This window comes from Pseudophryne corroboree, chromosome 7 (genome assembly GCF_028390025.1).
Source record: "Pseudophryne corroboree isolate aPseCor3 chromosome 7, aPseCor3.hap2, whole genome shotgun sequence".
NCBI classification, from domain to species: Eukaryota; Metazoa; Chordata; class Amphibia; order Anura; family Myobatrachidae; genus Pseudophryne; species Pseudophryne corroboree.
This window is the reverse complement of record NC_086450.1, coordinates 119724483-119748442: the sequence shown is the minus strand read 5'-3', so window position 1 is coordinate 119748442 and position 23960 is coordinate 119724483. Positions and strand designations below refer to the sequence as shown.

The 23960-nt window shown below is 46.9% G+C and overlaps 2 long non-coding RNA genes across 3 annotated transcripts in view; one reads left to right on the top strand and one right to left on the bottom strand.

Annotated features, from left to right (window-relative positions):
- LOC134943441 (uncharacterized) overlaps nucleotides 1-6348 on the top strand; it is a 62030-nt gene extending 55682 nt beyond the window's left edge. For both annotated transcript variants that reach the window (XR_010181534.1, XR_010181535.1), the window contains 3 exons: nucleotides 5363-5425; nucleotides 5716-5814; nucleotides 6274-6348. This is a non-coding gene — a long non-coding RNA (uncharacterized LOC134943441). The remainder of the gene's footprint in view (nucleotides 1-5362; nucleotides 5426-5715; nucleotides 5815-6273) is intronic.
- Nucleotides 6349-14226: 7878 nt separating this feature from the next.
- Nucleotides 14227-23960, bottom strand: part of LOC134943439 (uncharacterized) — a 96556-nt gene continuing 86822 nt past the window's right edge. The window contains exons 2-5 of the long non-coding RNA XR_010181533.1: nucleotides 15422-15523; nucleotides 14815-14868; nucleotides 14501-14554; nucleotides 14227-14370 (exon numbers count right to left, since the gene is read on the bottom strand). This is a non-coding gene — a long non-coding RNA (uncharacterized LOC134943439). The remainder of the gene's footprint in view (nucleotides 14371-14500; nucleotides 14555-14814; nucleotides 14869-15421; nucleotides 15524-23960) is intronic.

Here is a 23960-nt window from a genome sequence, read left to right as displayed (position 1 = left end):
TATATTAGCTGCAGACACAGTACAGTACGGTAGTTCACGGCTGTGGCTACCTCTGTGTCTGCAGTCGGCAGGCAGTCCATAATTGTATACTAGTATCCATCTCCATTGTTTACCTGAGGTGCCTTTTAGTTGTGCCTATTAAAATATGGAGAACAAAAATGTTGAGGTTCCAAAATTAGGGAAAGATCAAGATCCACTTCCACCTCGTGCTGAAGCTGCTGCCACTAGTCATGGCCGAGACGATGAAATGCCAGCAACGTCGTCTGCCAAGGCCGATGCCCAATGTCATAGTACAGAGCATGTCAAATCCAAAACACCAAATATCAGAAAAAAAAGGACTCCAAAACCTAAAATAAAATTGTCGGAGGAGAAGCGTAAACTTGCCAATATGCCATTTACCACACGGAGTGGCAAGGAACGGCTGAGGCCCTGGCCTATGTTCATGGCTAGTGGTTCAGCTTCACATGAGGATGGAAGCACTCAGCCTCTCGCTAGAAAAATGAAAAGACTCAAGCTGGCAAAAGCAGCACAGCAAAGAACTGTGCATTCTTCGAAATCCCAAATCCACAAGGAGAGTCCAATTGTGTCGGTTGCGATGCCTGACCTTCCCAACACTGGACGTGAAGAGCATGCGCCTTCCACCATTTGCACGCCCCCTGCAAGTGCTGGAAGGAGCACCCGCAGTCCAGTTCCTGATAGTCAGATTGAAGATGTCAGTGTTGAAGTACACCAGGATGAGGAGGATATGGGTGTTGCTGGCGCTGGGGAGGAAATTGACCAGGAGGATTCTGATGGTGAGGTGGTTTGTTTAAGTCAGGCACCCGGGGAGACACCTGTTGTCCGTGGGAGGAATATGGCCGTTGACATGCCAGGTGAAAATACCAAAAAAATCAGCTCTTCGGTGTGGAGGTATTTCACCAGAAATGCGGACAACAGGTGTCAAGCCGTGTGTTCCCTTTGTCAAGCTGTAATAAGTAGGGGTAAGGACGTTAACCACCTCGGAACATCCTCCCTTATACGTCACCTGCAGCGCATTCATAATAAGTCAGTGACAAGTTCAAAAACTTTGGGTGACAGCAGAAGCAGTCCACTGACCAGTAAATCCCTTCCTCTTGTAACCAAGCTCACGCAAACCACCCCACCAACTCCCTCAGTGTCAATTTCCTCCTTCCCCAGGAATGCCAATAGTCCTGCAGGCCATGTCACTGGCAATTCTGACGAGTCCTCTCCTGCCTGGGATTCCTCCGATGCATCCTTGCGTGTAACGCCTACTGCTGCTGGCGCTGCTGTTGTTGCCGCTGGGAGTCGATGGTCATCCCAGAGGGGAAGTCGTAAGCCCACTTGTACTACTTCCAGTAAGCAATTGACTGTTCAACAGTCCTTTGCGAGGAAGATGAAATATCACAGCAGTCATCCTACTGCAAAGCGGATAACTGAGGCCTTGGCATCCTGGGTGGTGAGAAACGTGGTTCCGGTATCCATCATTACTGCAGAGCCAACTAGAGACTTGTTGGAGGTACTGTGTCCCCGGTACCAAATACCATCTAGGTTCCATTTCTCTAGGCAGGCGATACCGAAAATGTACACAGACCTCAGAAAAAGAGTCACCAGTGTCCTAAAAAATGCAGCTGTACCCAATGTCCACTTAACCACGGACATGTGGACAAGTGGAGCAGGGCAGGGTCAGGACTATATGACTGTGACAGCCCACTGGGTAGATGTATGGACTCCCGCCGCAAGAACAGCAGCGGCGGCACCAGTAGCAGCATCTCGCAAACGCCAACTCTTTCCTAGGCAGGCTACGCTTTGTATCACCGCTTTCCAGAATACGCACACAGCTGAAAACCTCTTACGGCAACTGAGGAAGATCATCGCGGAATGGCTTACCCCAATTGGACTCTCCTGTGGATTTGTGGCATCGGACAACGCCAGCAATATTGTGTGTGCATTAAATATGGGCAAATTCCAGCACGTCCCATGTTTTGCACATACCTTGAATTTGGTGGTGCAGAATTTTTTAAAAAACGACAGGGGCGTGCAAGAGATGCTGTCGGTGGCCAGAAAAATTGCGGGACACTTTCGGCGTACAGGCACCACGTACAGAAGACTGGAGCACCACCAAAAACTACTGAACCTGCCCTGCCATCATCTGAAGCAAGAAGTGGTAACGAGGTGGAATTCAACCCTCTATATGCTTCAGAGGTTGGAGGAGCAGCAAAAGGCCATTCAAGCCTATACAATTGAGCACGATATAGGAGGTGGAATGCACCTGTCTCAAGTGCAGTGGAGAATGATTTCAACGTTGTGCAAGGTTCTGATGCCCTTTGAACTTGCCACACGTGAAGTCAGTTCAGACACTGCCAGCCTGAGTCAGGTCATTCCCCTCATCAGGCTTTTGCAGAAGAAGCTGGAGACATTGAAGGAGGAGCTAACACGGAGCGATTCCGCTAGGCATGTGGGACTTGTGGATGCAGCCCTTAATTCGCTTAACAAGGATTCACGGGTGGTCAATCTGTTGAAATCAGAGCACTACATTTTGGCCACCGTGCTCGATCCTAGATTTAAAGCCTACCTTGGATCTCTCTTTCCGGCAGACACAAGTCTGCTGGGGTTGAAAGACCTGCTGGTGACAAAATTGTCAAGTCAAGCGGAACGCGACCTGTCAACATCTCCTCCTTCACATTCTCCCGCAACTGGGGGTGCGAGGAAAAGGCTCAGAATTCCGAGCCCACCCGCTGGCGGTGATGCAGGGCAGTCTGGAGCGACTGCTGATGCTGACATCTGGTCCGGACTGAAGGACCTGACAACGATTACGGACATGTCGTCTACTGTCACTGCATATGATTCTCTCAACATTGATAGAATGGTGGAGGATTATATGAGTGACCGCATCCAAGTAGGCACGTCATACAGTCCGTACTTATACTGGCAGGAAAAAGAGGCAATTTGGAGGCCCTTACACAAACTGGCTTTATTCTACCTAAGTTGCCCTCCCACAAGTGTGTACTCCGAAAGAGTGTTTAGTGCCGCCGCTCACCTTGTCAGCAATCTGCGTACGAGGTTACATCCAGAAAATGTGGAGAAGATGATGTTCATTAAAATGAATTATAATCAATTCCTCCACGGAGACATTGACCAGCAGCAATTGCCTCCACAAAGTACACAGGGAGCTGAGATGGTGGATTCCAGTGGGGACGAATTGATAATCTGTGAGGAGGGGGATGTACACGGTGATATATCGGAGGGTGAAGATGAGGTGGACATCTTGCCTCTGTAGAGCCAGTTTGTGCAAGGAGAGATTAATTGCTTCTTTTTTGGGGGGGGTCCAAACCAACCCGTCATATCAGTCACAGTCGTGTGGCAGACCCTGTCACTGAAATGATGGGTTGGTTAAAGTGTGCATGTCCTGTTTTGTTTATACAACATAAGGGTGGGTGGGAGGGCCCAAGGACAATTCCATCTTGCACCTCTTTTTTCTTTTCTTTTTCTTTGCATCATGTGCTGATTGGGGAGGGTTTTTTGGAAGGGACATCCTGCGTGACACTGCAGTGCCACTCCTAGATGGGCCCGGTGTTTGTGTCGGCCACTAGGGTCGCTAATCTTACTCACACAGTCAGCTACCTCATTGCGCCTCTTTTTTTCTTTGCGTCATGTGCTGTTTGGGGAGGGTTTTTTGGAAGGGACATCCTGCGTGACACTGCAGTGCCACTCCTAGATGGGCCCGGTGTTTGTGTCGGCCACTAGGGTCGCTAATCTTACTCACACAGCTACCTCATTGCGCCTCTTTTTTTCTTTGCGTCATGTGCTGTTTGGGGAGGGTTTTTTGGAAGGGCCATCCTGCGTGACACTGCAGTGCCACTCCTAGATGGGCCCGGTGTTTGTGTCGGCCACTAGGGTCGCTAATCTTACTCACACAGCTACCTCATTGCGCCTCTTTTTTTCTTTGCGTCATGTGCTGTTTGGGGAGGGTTTTTTGGAAGGGACATCCTGCGTGACACTGCAGTGCCACTCCTAGATGGGCCCGGTGTTTGTGTCGGCCACTAGGGTCGCTTATCTTACTCACACAGCGACCTCGGTGCAAATTTTAGGACTAAAAATAATATTGTGAGGTGTGAGGTATTCAGAATAGACTGAAAATGAGTGTAAATTATGGTTTTTGAGGTTAATAATACTTTGGGATCAAAATGACCCCCAAATTCTATGATTTAAGCTGTTTTTTAGTGTTTTTTGAAAAAAACACCCGAATCCAAAACACACCCGAATCCGACAAAAAAAATTCGGTGAGGTTTTGCCAAAACGCGTTCGAACCCAAAACACGGCCGCGGAACCGAACCCAAAACCAAAACACAAAACCCGAAAAATTTCAGGCGCTCATCTCTAGTATCAGGTCACTCCTCCATTTTGTGCACCGACAATACAGCCTTTCCTCTCTTCCTACTGTACACCAGGCCTCCCCCAGGCTGTAAGTACTGCACTGTAATGTACAACATGTTCTGTTGTTAATGATGATTTACAGTATGACGACCCCATGGATTGCTGCCCTAAGGAATTTTTTATCTTCCCTCAAGTGGCTCAGTGTTGATAGTGTGATAGTATACGTAGTACTGTACATACTGTACAACATACAGTAATACTGTAGTTGTCAAGCAATCTCGCTGCTGGTCTTCCCCTGTCTTTCTGTATGGATACTGTACAGTACTGTACCTTTCTTCGCATGGTGTCCAAAGTAGAGTAGGATAGCTACATTACCGTGGTTCCGGTATGAATGGTCGACCATGTTATAGTCGACAGTCATTAGGTCGACCACTATTGGTCGACATTGACATGGTCGACATGGACACATGGTTGACACATGAAAATGGTTGACACATGAAAGGTCGACACCTGAAAAGGTCGACATGAGTTTTTTTAACTTTTTTGGGTGTCGTTTTTTGCGTAAAGTGACGGGGAACCCCAATTAGTGCACCGCGTCCCCTCGCATGGCTCGCTTCGCTCGCCATGCTTCGGCCAAGGTGCCTCGCTCCACTACCGCTGCGCTCGGCACAGATTACCGTTCCCAATCGTAGTCCACGTGGATTATAAAGTATGGAAAAGTTCCACAAAAGAAAAAAAATGTGAAAAACTCATGTCGACATTTTCACACGTCGACCTTTCATGTGTCGACCATTTTCATGTGTCGACCATGTGCCCATGTCGACCAGTAGTTACGCCACTGATTATTACATGACAGTAAACATAATTTTGGTCTCCAGCATCAATAATCTTCTTACTGTACTTTATTGGTGTTGACATGTGCTGCCGTATGATATTGTATAGTATTTCTGTATGCTGTACTGTATTACTATCATTTCTTTATCCACAGTGCATTCCCCCATACTACCAGAGGAGGAATCTGAGGAGTGGCCCGACACTCCTGCACTACCATGTAAGAACTACTGTACTATACATTACTGACTGTACTGTGTCCAACTTTTAAGAATACTGTCTCTACACTACAGTACACAGTGGGGGATTTACAGTATAACAAGTTAACCAAAGAATCTGCTTAGGGCCCTGTAGGTCTCATTTTGTTTAGGGCCCCGTGAGATCTACGGTAGAACACTAAACCTAGACCTCAGAGTTCTAAACTGTACTGTACCTTCTTTACTGTCATTTAAATAAAACACCACATGTGCAGTATACATTATTAAACTGACAGTGCACTTTTTTTCACAGCATCGCCTGCTCCATCATTTTCCGTGGTGACATCGGGCTCATCCTCCCCAACCAGTTCGCTGACCCATTCACCGGGACCGGCGGACCCTGCTCGTCCCGGTAAGACATTTTTGTTAAGTTGAGGCTCATTTCACCACTATTTCTAAACCTTATTCCGCACCCTGTGCCTCTTAGGGACTGGATCGGCCCACCTGCCCATCGACCCTTCTGGCATGTGCTAGAAATGCCAGATGGGCAGTCCAGCCATGCCAGTGACTGACCACACAACTGGGTGGACACATGCAAATGGATGCCCAGTTGCGACATCATGCTGGAATCATTGGCCTGATAATTACTACAGTACTACAACTGTGTGTGCACTTACAGTACCTACTGTATCAGCTGGATGTGCCATCCATTGTTATTAGTATTTACCCAACATTAGTGTACACAGTTCAGTACATACAGTACTGTACAGTAATAATAATAATAATAATAATAATGTAATTTTACATGCATACTGTTCAAAAACTCAACCTGTATTACTGCTCTAATACTGTCCATTTTTTTTTTTTACAGTGCTACTCCAGAGAATCCGCCAGTTGCTGTCGATAGCAAATAGATTATTTGATCGAATTTTGGATAATTTTTAAAATTAATTTATTTTGTTTTGTTTTTGTTTAGTATAATAATAATAATTTGTATTTGGCGGTGTGCGTTGCAAATTTATTCCTCTCTCTTGCATGAATTTTGCTAAATGTACAGTAGTTCAGTGCATGGTGGGAAGAAGATAAAATAATTATTATTTGTACAGTACTGTACTGTATGTTCACAACATGTCACATGCAGAAGCAGGATGACCGGAGGATCCCCTCTCTGCAGGACTCCGGTAATATACTCACCAGCCTTCTGACTTCTGGCTCTGTTAGTGGGTGGCGGCAGTGCTGCAGGAGTGAGCGCTAGCCAGGCTTGGCCTATGTTCAGTACCCTCAGGAGCTAATGGTGTCCTGTCAGCGGAAGCAGAGCCATGGAACTTAATGAGAAGTTGGTTCCTACTTCCTCCCCGTATTCACAGGCCAATGTGGGAGAGATGTGTGCTGAGCGAACCGCTCAGCACACATCTCTCCCACCGCTCAGCACAGCGCGATGTGCGCTTTGCGTGCGAGGGGAGACGGGGGTGCCGCTCAGTTCACCCAGCAACCTGCTAGATTGGCCTGCATGCAGGCCAATCTAGCACCAGCGATAGCGATGCGCGGGGCTGCGCATCACTATCACTGTGGGGGGTACACACGGAGCGATCATGCCTAAAATCTAAGCAATCTAGTCAGATTGCTTAGATTTTAAGCAGCGATCGCTCCGTGAGTACCCCCCTTAAGTCCCACGAAGCAGGGAGACTGTTGCCAGCAACATCTTCTAGGACGTTAGAGAAATAAAGGCGTTCCGAAACATACAGTATCTGAGTGAGCCTAATAACGAGTATACTGTGAGATACTGTATGACATACTGTACAGTATGCTGTATCCGAAGTGGTGCATTCATTCATGAACAAACTCCATATGCACTGCAGTAACCTTTTTGGTTGCTTTAAGAAATGTAATTTACAATATGGCTATCCCTGCCCCCCCAGTCAAAACCTGTTTCTAACAGATACTACTGTTTAATTAGCAGCAGTGAATGTGTATTCAGAATAAAGTGGATTAACTCTTCTCTATTGTTTAGAAATGTAGTGTCTGCAGAAATGGTGTTTGACTGGGGGGGAGGGACAGCCATACAATACTGTATGTTATAAATGACATTTGTTAGCAAACAGAAAGCCCTCCTTGTGATACATTTCTCTGTGAGTGATAAATTGCACCAGCAAATCAGTTCATAACTGTCATTTTTCAAAAACAGTCTGTAGCATGACAGTTAGGAGCTGATTGGCTGGTGCAATGTATCGCTCACAGAGAAATGTATCACTCATTGATAAATGAGCCCAATATATTTGCTTATCCCTTCAACTGTATTTTGGGTATATACAGTATGATTGAGCCTAATAAGAGGTATACTGTTAGATATGACCCTGCCTGTCCCAGGTGATACAGTACATTCAGCCAATGTGATTGCATTCTGGCATGCAATCTTGGGTGATAATAATACAATATTTAATTCACCAATACATTGTTTTCTAGGATTAATGACATCCAAAAAATGATATGAATTCAAACAAAATATATTTATTGTAAAAACTTTTTGTACATACAGTACATGTTTTGGGATACTGAGTTCTGAGACTTGAATGAAATGAGAAAGTTGAAAATACAGTGGACTGGTGAAAACATAGGATTTTGGTAACTACCGGTAAATCCTTTTCTCGTAGTCCGTAGCGGATGCTGGGGTCCACATTAGTACCATGGGGTACTACCACCAGGAGCCATTGGCACTTTAAGAGTTTAAGAGTGTGGGCTGGCTCCTCCCTCTATGCCCCTCCTACCAGACTCAGTCTAGAAACTGTGCCCGAGGAGACAACATACTTCGAGAGAAGGACTTAACACAGATAGTGATGAGATTCATACCAGCTCACGCATACAAGGCACGTCAAGACAACTAGCTTGAACTATTCAGCAACGGCTGAAACATTACTTACCCAGTAACAATGTAGTAGTCAACTAAACGAAGTGGTACTGAGCCAATTAACAGCAGGAAAACAAAGCGCTGGGCGGGCGCCCAGCATCCTCTACGGACTACGAGAAAAGGATTTACCGGTAGGTACCAAATTCTTGTTCGTCCGAAAGGACTGCTGCGCAGCTGAGGAGAAGGATTTCTTCGGAGCAGGTGCAGCTGTGGGAAGATATGGAGACTTACCCGCTGTAGCGGTAGATATCCACGCATCTAGAGCTTCCCCAAAGAGAGCCTGACCTGTATATGGTAGCGACTCCACACTTCTTCTGGATTCCGCGTCGGCCGACCACTGGCGGAGCCACAGTCCCCGACGAGATGAAACAGACATGGAAGAAATTCCCGTAGCCATGGAACCCAGGTCTTTCATGGATTCTACCATAAAACCTGCAGAATCTTGCGTAAATACACTGCTCAAAAAAATAAAGGGAACACTAAAATAACACATCCTAGATCTGAATGAATGAAATATTCTTATTAAATACTTTGTTCTTTACATACAGTAGTTGAATGTACTGACAACAAAATCACACAAAAATTATCAATGGAAATCAAATTTATTAACCCATGGAGGTCTGGTTTTGGAGTCACACTCAAAATTAAAGTGGAAAAACACACTACAGGCTGATCCAACTTTGGTGTAATGTCCTTAAAACAAGTCAAAATGAGGCTCAGTCGTGTGTGTGGCCTGCACGTGCCTGTATGACCTCCCTACAACGCCTGGGCATGCTCCTGATGAGGTGGCAGATGGTCTCCTGAGGCATCTCCTCCCAGACCTGGACTAAAGCATCTGCCAACTCCTGGACAGTCTGTGGTGCAACGTGGCGTTGGTGGATGGAGCGAGACATGATGTCCCAGATGTGCTCAATTGGATTCAGGTCTGGGGAACGGGTGGGCCAGTCCATAGCATCAATGCCTTCGTCTTGCAGGAACTGCTGACACACTCCAGCCACATGAGGTCTAGCATTGTCTTGCATTAGGAGGAACCCAGGGCCAACCGCACCAGCATATGGTCTCACAAGGGGTCTGAGGATCTCATCTCGGTACCTAATGGCAGTCAGGCTACCTCTGGCGAGCACATGGAGGGCTGTCCGGCCCCCCAAAGAAATGCCACCCCACACCATTACTGACCCACTGCCAAACCGGTCATGCTGGAGGATGTTGCAGGCAGCAGAACGTTCTCCTTGGCGTCTCCAGACTCTGTCACGTCTGTCACATGTGCTCATTGAGAACCTGCTTTCATCTGTGTAGAGCACAGGGTGCCAGTGGCGAATTTGCCAATCTTGGTGTTCTCTGGCAAATGCCAAACGTCCTGCACGGTGTTGGTCTGTAAGCACAACCCCCACCTGTGGACGTCGGGCCCTCATACCACCCTCATGGAGTCTGTTTCTGATCGTTTGAGTAGACACGTGCACATTTGTGGCTTGCTGGAGGTCATTTTGCAGGGCTCTGGCAGTGCTCCTCCTGTTCCTCCTTGCACAAAGGTGGAGGTAGCGGTCCTGCTGCTGGGTTGTTGCCCTCCTACGGCCTCCTCCATGTCTCCTGGTAGCGCCTCCATGCTCTGGACACTATGCTGACAGACACAGCAAACCTTCTTGCCACTGCTCGCATTGATGTGCCATCCTGGATGAGCTGCACTACCTGAGCCACTTGTGTGGGTTGTAGACTCCGTCTCATGCTACCACTAGAGTGAAAGCACCGCCAGCTTTCAAAAGTGACCAAAACATCAGCCAGAAAACATAGGAGCTGAGAAGTGGTCTGTGGTCACCACCTGCAGAACAACTCCTTTATTGGGGGTGTCTTGCTAATTGCCTATAATTTCCACCTGTTGTCTATTCCATTTGCACAACAGCATGTGAAATTGATTGTCAATCAGTGTTGCTTCCTAAGTGGACAGTTTGATTTCACAGAAGTGTGATTGACTTGGAGTTACATTGTGTTGTTTAAGTGTTCCCTTTATTTTTTTGAGCAGTGTACAATGCAACGTCATCCCTATCCATCGTATCCAAATCCTCCATTAATCCTGGAGGCTACAGGTGACCTGCAAACACAGCACACACACACACAGGATGGATAAGACAGAGTTTCCCCCCCAAGAATGGCAAGAGAGAGACAGAGATTGGAGCCAACCCACACCAGCGCTTTTATCAGCACAGACTTGTGCTCCTTAATAGGACACACAGTCTAATTACAGCCTCCCCTCCCTTCTACAACCCCCTGGTACCCTGGTAAACTTTTTCTAAGAAAGCTCAGGAGAGCTCCCCTAGCTGTGACCCGCTCCTCCGGGCACATTTCCTAAACTGAGTCTGGTAGGAGGGGCATAGAGGGAGCAGCCTGCCCACACTCTTAAACTCTTAAAGTGCCAATGGCTCCTGGTGGACCCGTCTATACCCCATGGTAGTAATGTGAACCCCAGCATCCGCTAGGACGTAAGAGGAAGTTAAATTCCTTGTGACTTTCATTAAACTAGACATTAAACTAGATCCCCAGCGCAGGTAAAGATGGGACTTGTGTATAGTTTACTTTTATGGCAATGTGCAGCAGACAGCCCCCTCCTCTCAGCCAGCAGCTGCCTGATCACCAGCAGCAGGCACATGGCACAGAAAGTACACAGCAGGCACTCACCTGGGAGCAGAAGCACAGCCGCTATTTAATGCGGGGGGTACAGCAGCTGCCGGAGGGACTGTCCACTTGTTTGCTCTTGCCTAAAACAATAGGTGACAGCAAACAGTCGAGAACGGCAGGCAAAATGACTGTGAGTCCCCAGCGAGGCGACTCACAGTATCTCACTGGCAGGGCCGGCTCCAGGCCTACTAGCACCCTGAGCGAAAACATGTAAAAGCGCCCCCCCCCCCCCCCATGCGCGCGCCGAAGGCGCGCTCTCCAGGAAAAGTGGGCGTGGCCTATTGGGAAGTGGGCGTGGCCTCATAACGTCATATTATTAGACTATAAATAAATATGTTTTCACACCCCCTCTACGCACACAATTAGCAGCCTTACACATAACAGCCACAGTAGTGTTCCCTACACACAATGTCTCCAGTATAGTGCCAGATACACAATGTGCAGTGCCAGATAGACATGATATGCCCCCCAGCAGTGCCAGCTACACACAATATGCCCCCCAGCAGTGCCAGCTACACGATAGTGTTCACTTTTTAGGGCAGAGAGGGCACATTTTTAAGTTAGGAGGGCAAAATGATGTACATACTGTAATGCTTGTTGCTCACCTACCTACATGATAAAGCATGGACAGTGCGCGCCGTAGGCGCGCAGCAAAAATTTAGGGGCGTTGCTTCGTGGGGAAGGTGCGTGGCCACATAATAGTGGCAATTCGCATTACACCACACAGTAGTGCAGTTAATACACACTGCACCAGGTAGAACCTCCTAGACACTTTGCGCCAGGCAGAGCACGTTAGACACTTTGCGCCAGGCAGAGCACGTTAGACACTTTGCGCCAGGCAGAGCACGTTAGACACATTGCCTAGCCACACACTACATGATATGCTCCCCAGCCGTGCCAGCTACACATGACATGCCCCCCAGCAGTGCCAGCAACACATAACATGCCCCCCAGCAATGCCAGATACATAAATGGCCACACAGTGCCAGATATGTAGATACAGAAAAGCCCCCACAGTGCTAGATAAATGCCCCCACAGTGCCAGATATGACCCCACAGTGCTACATAAATGCCCCCACAGTGCCAGATAAATGCCCCCACAGTGCCAAATAAATGTCCCCACAGTGCCAGGTAAATTCCCCCCACAGTGCCAGATAAATGCCCCCACAGTGCCAGATAAATTCCCCCCACAGTGCCAGGTAAATGCCCCCACAGTGCCAGATACAGAAAAGCCCCCACAGTGCTAGATAAATGCCCCCACAGTGCCAGATAAATGACCCCACAGTGCCAGATATGACCCCACAGTGCTACATAAATGCCCCCACAGTGCCAGATATGACCCCACAGTGCTACATAAATGACCCACAGTGCCAGATAAATGCCCCCACAGTGCCAGATAAATGCCCACAGTGCCAGATAAAATGCCCCCACAGTGCCAGATAAATGCCCCACAGTGCCAGATACACCTGCCCCACAGTGCCAGATATGCCCCCAGTGCCAGATACACATGCCCCACAGTGTCAGATATGCCCCCAGTGCCAGATACACATGCCCCACGTGCCAGATATGCCCCCAGTGCCAGATACACATGCCCCACGTGCCAGATATACATGCCCCACAGTGTCAGATATGCCCCCAGTGCCAGATACACATGCCCCACTGTGCCAGATATGCCCCCAGTGCCAGATACACATGCCCCACAGTGCCAGATACACATGCCCCACAGTGCCAGATATGCCCCCAGTGCCAGATATACCTGCCCCACAGTGTCAGATACACATGCCCCACGGTGCCAGATATGCCCCCAGTGCCAGATACACATGCCCCACAGTGCCAGATATGCCCCCCAGTGCCAGATATGCCCCCAGTGCCAGATACACATGCCCCACAGTGCCAGATATGCCACCCAGTGCCAGATATGCCCCCCAGTGCCAGATACACATGCCCCCCAGTGCCAGATATGCCCCCCAGTGCCAGATATGCCCCCCAGTGCCAGATACACATGCCCCACAGTGCCAGATATGCCCCCCAGTGCCAGATATGCCCCCAGTGCCAGATACACATGCCCCACAGTACCAGATATGCCCCCAGTGCCAGATACACATGCCCCACAGTGCCAGATATGCCCCCAGTGCCAGATACACATGCCCCCCAGTGCCAGATATGCCCCCCAGTGCCAGATATGCCCCCAGTGCCAGATACACATGCCCCACAGTGCCAGATATGCCCCCCAGTGCCAGATATGCCCCCCAGTGCCAGATACACATGCCCCCAGTGCCAGATATGCCCCCCAGTGCCAGATATGCCCCCCAGTGCCAGATACACATGCCCCACAGTGCCAGATATGCCCCCCAGTGCCAGATATGCCCCCAGTGCCAGATACACATGCCCCACAGTGCCAGATATGCCCCCAGTGCCAGATACACATGCCCGACAGTGCCAGATATGCCCCCAGTGCCAGATACACATGCCCCACAGTGCCAGATATGCCCCCAGTGCCAGATACACATGCCCCACAGTGCCAGATATGCCCCCCAGTGCCAGATACACCTGCCCCACAGTGCAAGATATGGCTCCAGTCCCAGAAACACATGTCCCCACACAGTATCCCCCCCCCAAAAAAAAGTGCTGCTCACCGCGGTGCTGCTTCCGATGGTCCTCTTGGGCTCTTGGGCGGGAGGAGGCGGCGGCGGCTGCTGCTTCTGCTGTGAGGACGGGGAGGAGAGCGCAGCACTGCGCTCTCCTTCCCCTCAGTCTCCGGCGGGTGGGCGGCTGGGTGCACTAAACGGACCAAACTCAGTGCGCGCTATGCGCACTGAGTAGTTTTGCATAGTCCCGCCCCCAGAACAGAGTCAGCCACTGACTGCTGGCTGGGAGTGGGACACGGAGGCGGGCCGGGGACGGAGCTGGAGCTGCACACTGACACAGGACCAGGCTCCAGGCTCCAATATGGCGGTGCCAGCGTGCGGCGCCCATTAAGGGTGGCGCCCTGCGCGGCCGCTCTATTGGAACATGCCTGGAGCCGGCCCTGCTCACTGGTTCAGTATCTCACTGAACCATGCCATTTTTGTTTTGCCGGGAGGGTGGGGGGCAAGCAACGCGGGACCCCGTTGAATACGAGAAAGCAACTTCTCCTATAAAATGTGTGAAAAGTCCCATTTTCAGAACCTTCTGGCCCCCTTGTCCGGCATTGAATACCCCCCTTAGTGTACTAAGGTGGAAACTAACACAAATTATAATAACACAAAATAACTGTAAATTATATAAAAACTTTAATAAAAAAACTGGAAGGAAAAAAACAAAAAAATATTTTTTTTTATAAACAACGTAAAATATACAAAAACATTTGTCGGACCACTGTCCTCAGTATAAGGACCAATCGCCGGAGTTGGACTGTGAAAATAAAAAACAATGTACAGTATTAGAACAGTAAGACAGGTTGAGTACTGTACAGTATACTGTACAGCACTTTATCAAAGTTTATGAACAGTATGCATGTAAAATAACATTATTATGACTGTACCCCTAGTCAGGTTGTCCGGGCCATAGCGCCCTGGTCCTGGAACTTGGCCGGTACCTGTTTTATGGGAAAAAAGATAAATTACTGTAAATACTGTACTATACCAGGCCCCCAAGGAACCCTATAAAGCACAGTTTACATGACGTCATGATGTTGCACAGCAGAGACATGGGGAGGCTCAGCCACAGGAGCAGAGAAAGGCTGAAAGACAAGGGGAAGCTGAGGCACAGCGGGAGGTGTAGGATAAGAGGCACAGGGTGGGGAATAAGGTTAGAAACAGTGGTGAAATGAGCCTTAACTTAACAAAAATGTCTTACCAGGACGAGGCGGGTGCGCAAATGCCGGCGGCGGAGGAATTGGTCCAGGGGTGCCTGTATTAAACACATTGGCCACAGCATTACCATTGTCCCCAGCAGTAATCAAACAAAAGCATTCACCCCCTCATGGTTTAGTGTACATTTCACAAGGTGCAAATCGCACCTGGGGCCTAATTCAGATCAGATCGTAGAATTGCTAAATTTAGCACATCTATGATCAGTTTCACAGACACTGGTAAATCTCAAAAATAAAAATAGACGCTTGCAGGGGGGATCAAGAACCAATTCAAATATTTATGGTCACTGTAATAGGCAAAATCAGTGCTGGGGTCTTCCAATCATAAATTACAGTACAGTATTTGGACAATCAGAAGTGAATCCTGTCCCTCACCACATACAGTAATTGAACCTAAGGATGACATACAGTACTGAATAAGCACATTTTACTTTTGTTTATTTCTTTTTTTCTAAATTTCTCAATAAGAAACTTTTGGACTAGGGGTGCCGTGAAAAAAATTCTGATACTCTAGGCTGCCGTAACTCAAAAACGTTTGGGAACCACTGGTAGAAAGACAAGAGTACACAATAAAGAGAGTACAGGACTTACTGCTTGTGGCGCTGGTCCCCGGTATGGCAGTGAAAGAGTGGTGCCGGGCCCTTCGCCACATTATCTGCTGCTGGGCCCTTCGCCACCTTATCTGCTGATGCCCTGGGTACAAAAAGGAATGTACAGTGCACTTAGATACAGTACATTACTGCACATACTGAATGCTGTAGCAGTAAATAATGGCTGAGGAGGTGCTTAGGTACACGGGGTAGCGGTCATTGGGTGCATCACACTAAGGTTGACAGTCATTATGTCGACCACTATTGGTCGACAGTGTTGATAGGTGGACATGGTCTATAGGTGGACATGTGCTAGGTCATGAAAAAAGGTCAACATGGTACTATTGACATTTTTGGGTATCGTTTTTTTCGCAGAGTGACCGGGAACCCCAATTAGTGCACCGTGTCCCCTCGCCATGCTTCGGGCAAAGTGCCTGGCTCCGCTACCGCTGCGCTCGCCACAGGTTACCAGTCACAGTTGTAGCATACTTACCGACTTTTGGGCTGCTCTCCCCGGGAGAGAGCAGCTGGTCGGCTCAGCAGGGCAGGCGGGCAGTGTGGTGACGTAGTGAGGGGGCGGGTCAGAGGCGTAACGGGGGTGGGTCAGAGGCGGAACAGGGGCGTGGCTGCTGGACGCCTCATGTAAGCCACGCCCCCGCTGTGTAATGCCGCTATTACCGGCATTATACAGCAGGGGGCGTGGCTATGATGACGCTAAGTGGGCGGCCGGGCAGGGGGTGGCCCCTGAAATCGGGAGACTTGCCTGCTCTTCCGGGGGGCCGGGAGGGTCACCCGAATTTCGGGAGCCTCCCGCCCATTCCGGGAGGGTAGGCAAGTATGAGTTGTAGTCCACGTGGATCGTAAAGTATGAAAAAGTTGAAATAATGAAATAAATTGTGAACAGATTATGTCATCCTTTTTCCATGTCGACCTACAGTATAGACCATGTCATCCAAGCAATGACGGTCGACCTAATGACCGTAAACCGGCACACGCATACAGTGAGCTCAGTGGTAATGAATAATAATGAGTGATACTGAAGTGGGGGAGATGTAGAATGCTACATTGAGTTTGACAGTGTAAGGAGCACTAATTCACAATACAGTACCTGTACAGGGTGGTCTTCAGTATGCCGAATGTTGGGATCCCGGCGCACAGTATACCGGCGCCGGAATCCCGACACCCGGCATACCGACATATATTCTCCCTCGTGGGGGTCCACGACCCCTCTGGAGGGAGAATAAAATAGCGTGGCGCGCATAGCGCTCCACCGTGCCCGCAGGGGCTCCTTTGCACTCGTCACACTGTCGGTATGCCGGCAGTCGGGCTCCCGGCGCCGGTATGCTGGTCGCCGGGAGCCCGGCCGCCGGCATACCATACTACACCCCCTGTACAAGTACATTAAGCTTAGATGTGAAACCTGTTTATGCTAAGAAATGTCAGGTATCAGTACACAATCTAAAGACAAAGGGGGTAATTCTGAGTTGATCGCAGCAGGAACTTTGTTAGCAGTTGGGCTAAACCATGTGCACTGCAGGTGGGGACAGATATAACATGTGCAGAGAGAGATAGATTTGGGTGTGGTGAGTTCAATCTGCAATCTAAATTGCAGTGTAAAAATAAAGCAGCCAGTATTTACCCTGCACAGAAACAAAATAACCCACCCAAATCTAACTCTCTCTGCAAATGTTATATCGCCCCCCCCCCCCTGCAGTGCACATGGTTTTGCCCAACTGCTAAAAAATTTCCTGCTGCGATCAACTTGGAATTACCCCCAAAGGCCCTTATTTAGGTTTGTTAGCAAACCAAAAAAGTTAGCAATTGGGCAAAACCATGTGCACTGCAGGTGGGGCAGATGTAACATGTGCAGAGAGATTTACAGTAGATGTGGGTGGGGTTGTGTTCAAACTGAAATCTAAACTGCAGTGTAGAAATAAATCAGCCAGTATTTACCATGCACAGAAACAATAGAACCCACTCAAATCTAAATCTCTCTGTGCATGTTACATCTACACCCCTGCACTGCACTTGGTTTTGCCCAATTGCTTTCTTTTGTTGGTTTGCTGACAAACCTGAATAACCCCCAAAATCCATATACTGATGATGATGTTGAGTCATTCATTATGTCTATTGTTGCCGACTGCCGGTTGTGTGTATTCAGTAGGGCTAATTTGTTTTTAACAATGACAACAACCCCAATTAGTGCACCACGCTCGGCACAGGTTACTATAGTTCCGGTATGAATGGTCGACAGTCATGAAAAGGTCGTCAATTCCCATTTGGGATATACAGCAGTTTTTAAATGATGGTCATATATATACACACACTGAGTGAGCAACTTTTTGATCACAGGTTATCCTACAGTTGGAGTGCGATTGTCAACAAAATCACAGATATACCCATTTCGGCCTATATTAGGTATTTGCACCTTGCAAGTTATATATTGCTTTCTATATTTTCGCAATGTCACTATTTAGCAAATACTGGCGCTCATTGAACTCCTCAATAATTAATTTTAATGAGAATTATTAAAGTATTGCATTTTAGTTAGCTATTTTGACATCTAGTCATATAACATTATCTGTATTTGAGTGCTTCCCAACAAGAGTCTTCTTTTTTCCTTTTTTTCTATGTTTACATTGAGAATAACTGACTCGGGGGAGCACCACTGATGGGCAGCTTTCTGATACATAAAAATAAGGAGTGCGTTACCTTATGTATCTGCTTCCCAAAATGAGGATTTGAACCTTAAATTTAATTATCAGTCAATACAGATAATTATCATTATACATATACACCTACTATACCAGTGCGGTTTCTAGAGATGAGCGGGTTCGGTTTCTTTGAATCCGAACCCGCACGAACTTCACTTTTTTTTTCACGGGTCCGAGCGACTCGGATCTTCCCGCCTTGCTCGGTTAACCCGAGCGCGCCCGAACGTCATCATGACGCTGTCGGATTCTCGCGAGACTCGGATTCTATATAAGGAGCCGCGCGTCGCCGCCATTTTCACACGTGCATTGAGATTGATAGGGAGAGGACGTGGCTGGCGTCCTCTCCATTAGAATAGATTAGAAGAGAGAGAGAGAGAGAGAGATTGTGCAGACAGAGTTTACCACAGTGACCAGTGCAGTTGTTGTTAAGTTAACTTTTATTTAATATATCCGTTCTCTGCTATATCCGTTCTCTGCCTGAAAAAAACGATACACAGCAGTTACACAGTGTGACTCAGTCTGTGTGCACTCAGCTCAGCCCAGTGTGCTGCACATCAATGTATAAAAGCTTATAATAATTGTGGGGGAGACTGGGGAGCACTGCAGGTTGTTATAGCAGGAGCCAGGAGTACATAATATTATATTACCGTAATTTAAAATTAAACAGTGCACACTTTTGCTGCAGGAGTGCCACTGCCAGTGTGACTAGTGGTGACCAGTGCCTGACCACCAGTATAGTAGTATATTGTTGTATACTATCTCTTTATCAACCAGTCTATATTAGCAGCAGACACAGTACAGTGCGGTAGTTCACGGCTGTGGCTACCTCTGTGTCGGCAGTCGGCACTCGGCAGGCAGTCCGTCCATCCATAATTGTATAATTATATACCACCTAACCGTGGTATTTTTTTTTCTTTCTTTATACCGTCGTCATAGTCATACTAGTTGTTACGAGTATACTACTATCTCTTTATCAACCAGTGTACAGTGCGGTAGTTCACGGCTGTGGCTACCTCTGTGTCGGCAGTCGGCAGGCAGTCCGTCCATCCATAATTGTATTATTATAATATATACCACCTAACCGTGGTTTTTTTTTCATTCTTTATACCGTCATAGTGTCATACTAGTTGTTACGAGTATACTACTATCTCTTTATCAACCAGTGTACAGTGCGGTAGTTCACGGCTGTGGCTACCTCTGTGTCGGCAGTCGGCAGGCAGTCCGTCCATCCATAATTGTATTATAATATATACCACCTAACCGTGGGTTTTTTTTCATTCTTTATACCGTCATAGTGTCATACTAGTTGTTACGAGTATACTACTATCTCTTTATCAACCAGTGTACAGTGCGGTAGTTCACGGCTGTGGCTACCTCTGTGTCGGCAGTCGGCAGGCAGTCCGTCCATCCATAATTGTATTATAATATATACCACCTAACCGTGGTTTTTTTTTCATTCTTTATACCGTCATAGTCAGTCATACTAGTTGTTACGAGTATACTACTATCTCTTTATCAACCAGTGTACAGTGCGGTAGTTCACGGCTGTGGCTACCTCTGTGTCGGCACTCGGCAGGCAGTCCGTCCATCCATAATTGTATTATAATATATACCACCTAACCGTGGTTTTTTTTTCATTCTTTATACCGTCATAGTGTCATACTAGTTGTTACGAGTATACTACTATCTCTTTATCAACCAGTGTACAGTGCGGTAGTTCACGGCTGTGGCTACCTCTGTGTCGGCAGTCGGCAGGCAGTCAGTCCATCCATAATTGTATTATAATATATACCACCTAACCGTGGTTTTTTTTTCATTCTTCATACCGTCATAGTGTCATACTAGTTGTTACGAGTATACTACTATCTCTTTATCAACCAGTGTACAGTGCGGTAGTTCACGGCTGTGGCTACCTCTGTGTCGGCAGTCGGCAGGCAGTCCGTCCATCCATAATTGTATTATAATATATACCACCTAACCGTGTTTTTTTTTTCATTCTTTATACCGTCATAGTCAGTCATACTAGTTGTTACGAGTATACTACTATCTCTTTATCAACCAGTGTACAGTGCGGTAGTTCACGGCTGTGGCTACCTCTGTGTCGGAACTCGGCAGGCAGTCCGTCCATCCATAATTGTATTACAATATATACCACCTAACCGTGGTTTTTTTTTCATTCTTTATACCGTCATAGTCAGTCATACTAGTTGTTACGAGTATACTACTATCTCTTTATCAACCAGTGTACAGTGCGGTAGTTCACGGCTGTGGCTACCTCTGTGTCGGAACTCGGCAGGCAGTCCGTCCATCCATAATTGTATTACAATATATACCACCTAACCGTGGTTTTTTTTTCATTCTTAATACCGTCATAGTCAGTCATACTAGTTGTTACGAGTATACTACTATCTCTTTATCAACCAGTGTACAGTGCGGTAGTTCACGGCTGTGGCTACCTCTGTGTCGGAACTCGGCAGGCAGTCCGTCCATCCATAATTGTATTATTATAATATATACCACCTAACCGTGGTTTTTTTTTCATTCTTTATACCGTCATAGTGTCATACTAGTTGTTACGAGTATACTACTATCTCTTTATCAACCAGTGTACAGTGCGGTAGTTCACGGCTGTGGCTACCTCTGTGTCGGCAGTCGGCAGGCAGTCCGTCCATCCATAATTGTATTATAATATATACCACCTAACCGTGGTTTTTTTTTCATTCTTTATACCGTCATAGTCAGTCATACTAGTTGTTACGAGTATACTACTATCTCTTTATCAACCAGTGTACAGTGCGGTAGTTCACGGCTGTGGCTACCTCTGTGTCGGAACTCGGCAGGCAGTCCGTCCATCCATAATTGTATTACAATATATACCACCTAACCGTGGTTTTTTTTTCATTCTTTATACCGTCATAGTCAGTCATACTAGTTGTTACGAGTATTAGAGATGAGCGGGTTCGGTTTCTTTGAATCCGAACCCGCACGAACTTCACTTTTTTTTCCACGGGTCCGAGCGACTCGGATCTTCCCGCCTTGCTCGGTTAACCCGAGCGCGCCCGAACGTCATCATGACGCTGTCGGATTCTCGCGAGGCTCGGATTCTATCGCGAGACTCGGATTCTATATAAGGAGCCGCGCGTCGCCGCCATTTTCACTCGTGCATTGAGATTGATAGGGAGAGGACGTGTCTGGCGTCCTCTCCATTAGAATAGAGATAGATAGATTAGATAGAGAGAGATTGTGCAGAGTCGCAGACAGAGTTAGTTTACCACAGTCAGTGACCAGTGCAGCAGCTAGTTAACTTTTATTTAATATAATATATCCGTTCACTTCTCTCTGCTATATCCGTTCTCTGCCTGAAAAAAAAAACGATACACAGCACAGTCAGTCACACAGTGTGACTCAGTCTGTGTGCACTCAGCTCAGCCCAGTGTGCTGCACAGTCATCAATGTATAAATTAAAAGCTTATAATTAATTGTGGGGGAGACTGGGGAGCACTGCAGGTTGTTAGCAGGAGCCAGGAGTACAATTATATTAATTAACAGTGCACACTTTTGCTGCAGGAGTGGTGACCAGTGCCTGACCACCAGTATAGTATTGTTGTATACTACTAATATCTCTTTAAATATCAACCAGTCTATATTAGCAGCAGACACAGTACAGTGCGGTAGTTCACGGCTGTGGCTACCTCTGTGTCGGCACACGGCAGGCAGTCCGTCCGACCAGAATTGTATTATTTATTATTATATACCTACCACCTAACCGTGGTTTTTTTTTCATTCTTTATACCGTCATAGTGTCATCCTAATTGTTACGAGTATACTACTATCTCTTTATCAACCAGTGTACAGTGCGGTAGTTCACGGCTGTGGCTACCTCTGTGTCGGCACACGGCAGGCAGTCCGTCCGACCAGAATTGTATTATTTATTATTATATACCTACCACCTAACCGTGGTTTTTTTTTCATTCTTTATACCGTCATAGTGTCATCCTAATTGTTACGAGTATACTACTATCTCTTTATCAACCAGTGTACAGTGCGGTAGTTCACGGCTGTGGCTACCTCTGTGTCGGCACACGGCAGGCAGTCCGTCCGACCAGAATTGTATTATTTATTATTATATACCTACCACCTAACCGTGGTTTTTTTTTCATTCTTTATACCGTCATAGTGTCATCCTAATTGTTACGAGTATACTACTATCTCTTTATCAACCAGTGTACAGTGCGGTAGTTCACGGCTGTGGCTACCTCTGTGTCGGCACACGGCAGGCAGTCCGTCCGACCAGAATTGTATTATTTATTATTATATACCTACCACCTAACCGTGGTTTTTTTTTCATTCTTTATACCGTCATAGTGTCATCCTAATTGTTACGAGTATACTACTATCTCTTTATCAACCAGTGTACAGTGCGGTAGTTCACGGCTGTGGCTACCTCTGTGTCGGCACACGGCAGGCAGTCCGTCCGACCAGAATTGTATTATTTATTATTATATACCTACCACCTAACCGTGGTTTTTTTTTCATTCTTTATACCGTCATAGTGTCATCCTAATTGTTACGAGTATACTACTATCTCTTTATCAACCAGTGTACAGTGCGGTAGTTCACGGCTGTGGCTACCTCTGTGTCGGCAGTCGGCAGGCAGTCCGTCCATCCATAATTGTATTATTATTATAATATATACCACCTAACCGTGGTTTTTTTTTCATTCTTTATACCGTCATAGTGTCATACTAGTTGTTACGAGTATACTACTATCTCTTTATCAACCAGTGTACAGTGCGGTAGTTCACGGCTGTGGCTACCTCTGTGTCGGCAGTCGGCAGGCAGTCCGTCCATCCATAATTGTATTATTATTATAATATATACCACCTAACCGTGGTTTTTTTTTCATTCTTTATACCGTCGTCATAGTGTCATACTAGTTGTTACGAGTATACTACTATCTCTTTATCAACCAGTGTACAGTGCGGTAGTTCACGGCTGTGGCTACCTCTGTGTCGGCAGTCGGCAGGCAGTCCGTCCATCCATAATTGTATTATTATTATAATATATACCACCTAACCGTGGTTTTTTTTTTCATTCTTTATACCGTCGTCATAGTGTCATACTAGTTGTTACGAGTATACTACTATCTCTTTATCAACCAGTGTACAGTGCGGTAGTTCACGGCTGTGGCTACCTCTGTGTCGGCAGTCGGCAGGCAGTCCGTCCATCCATAATTGTATTATTATTATAATATATACCACCTAACCGTGGTTTTTTTTTCATTCTTTATACCGTCGTCATAGTGTCATACTAGTTGTTACGAGTATACTACTATCTCTTTATCAACCAGTGTACAGTGCGGTAGTTCACGGCTGTGGCTACCTCTGTGTCGGCAGTCGGCAGGCAGTCCGTCCATCCATAATTGTATTATTATTATAATATATACCACCTAACCGTGGTTTTTTTTTCATTCTTTATACCGTCGTCATAGTGTCATACTAGTTGTTACGAGTATACTACTATCTCTTTATCAACCAGTGTACAGTGCGGTAGTTCACGGCTGTGGCTACCTCTGTGTCGGCAGTCGGCAGGCAGTCCGTCCATCCATAATTGTATTATTATTATAATATATACCACCTAACCGTGGTTTTTTTTTCATTCTTTATACCGTCGTCATAGTGTCATACTAGTTGTTACGAGTATACTACTATCTCTTTATCAACCAGTGTACAGTGCGGTAGTTCACGGCTGTGGCTACCTCTGTGTCGGCAGTCGGCAGGCAGTCCGTCCATCCATAATTGTATTATTATTATAATATATACCACC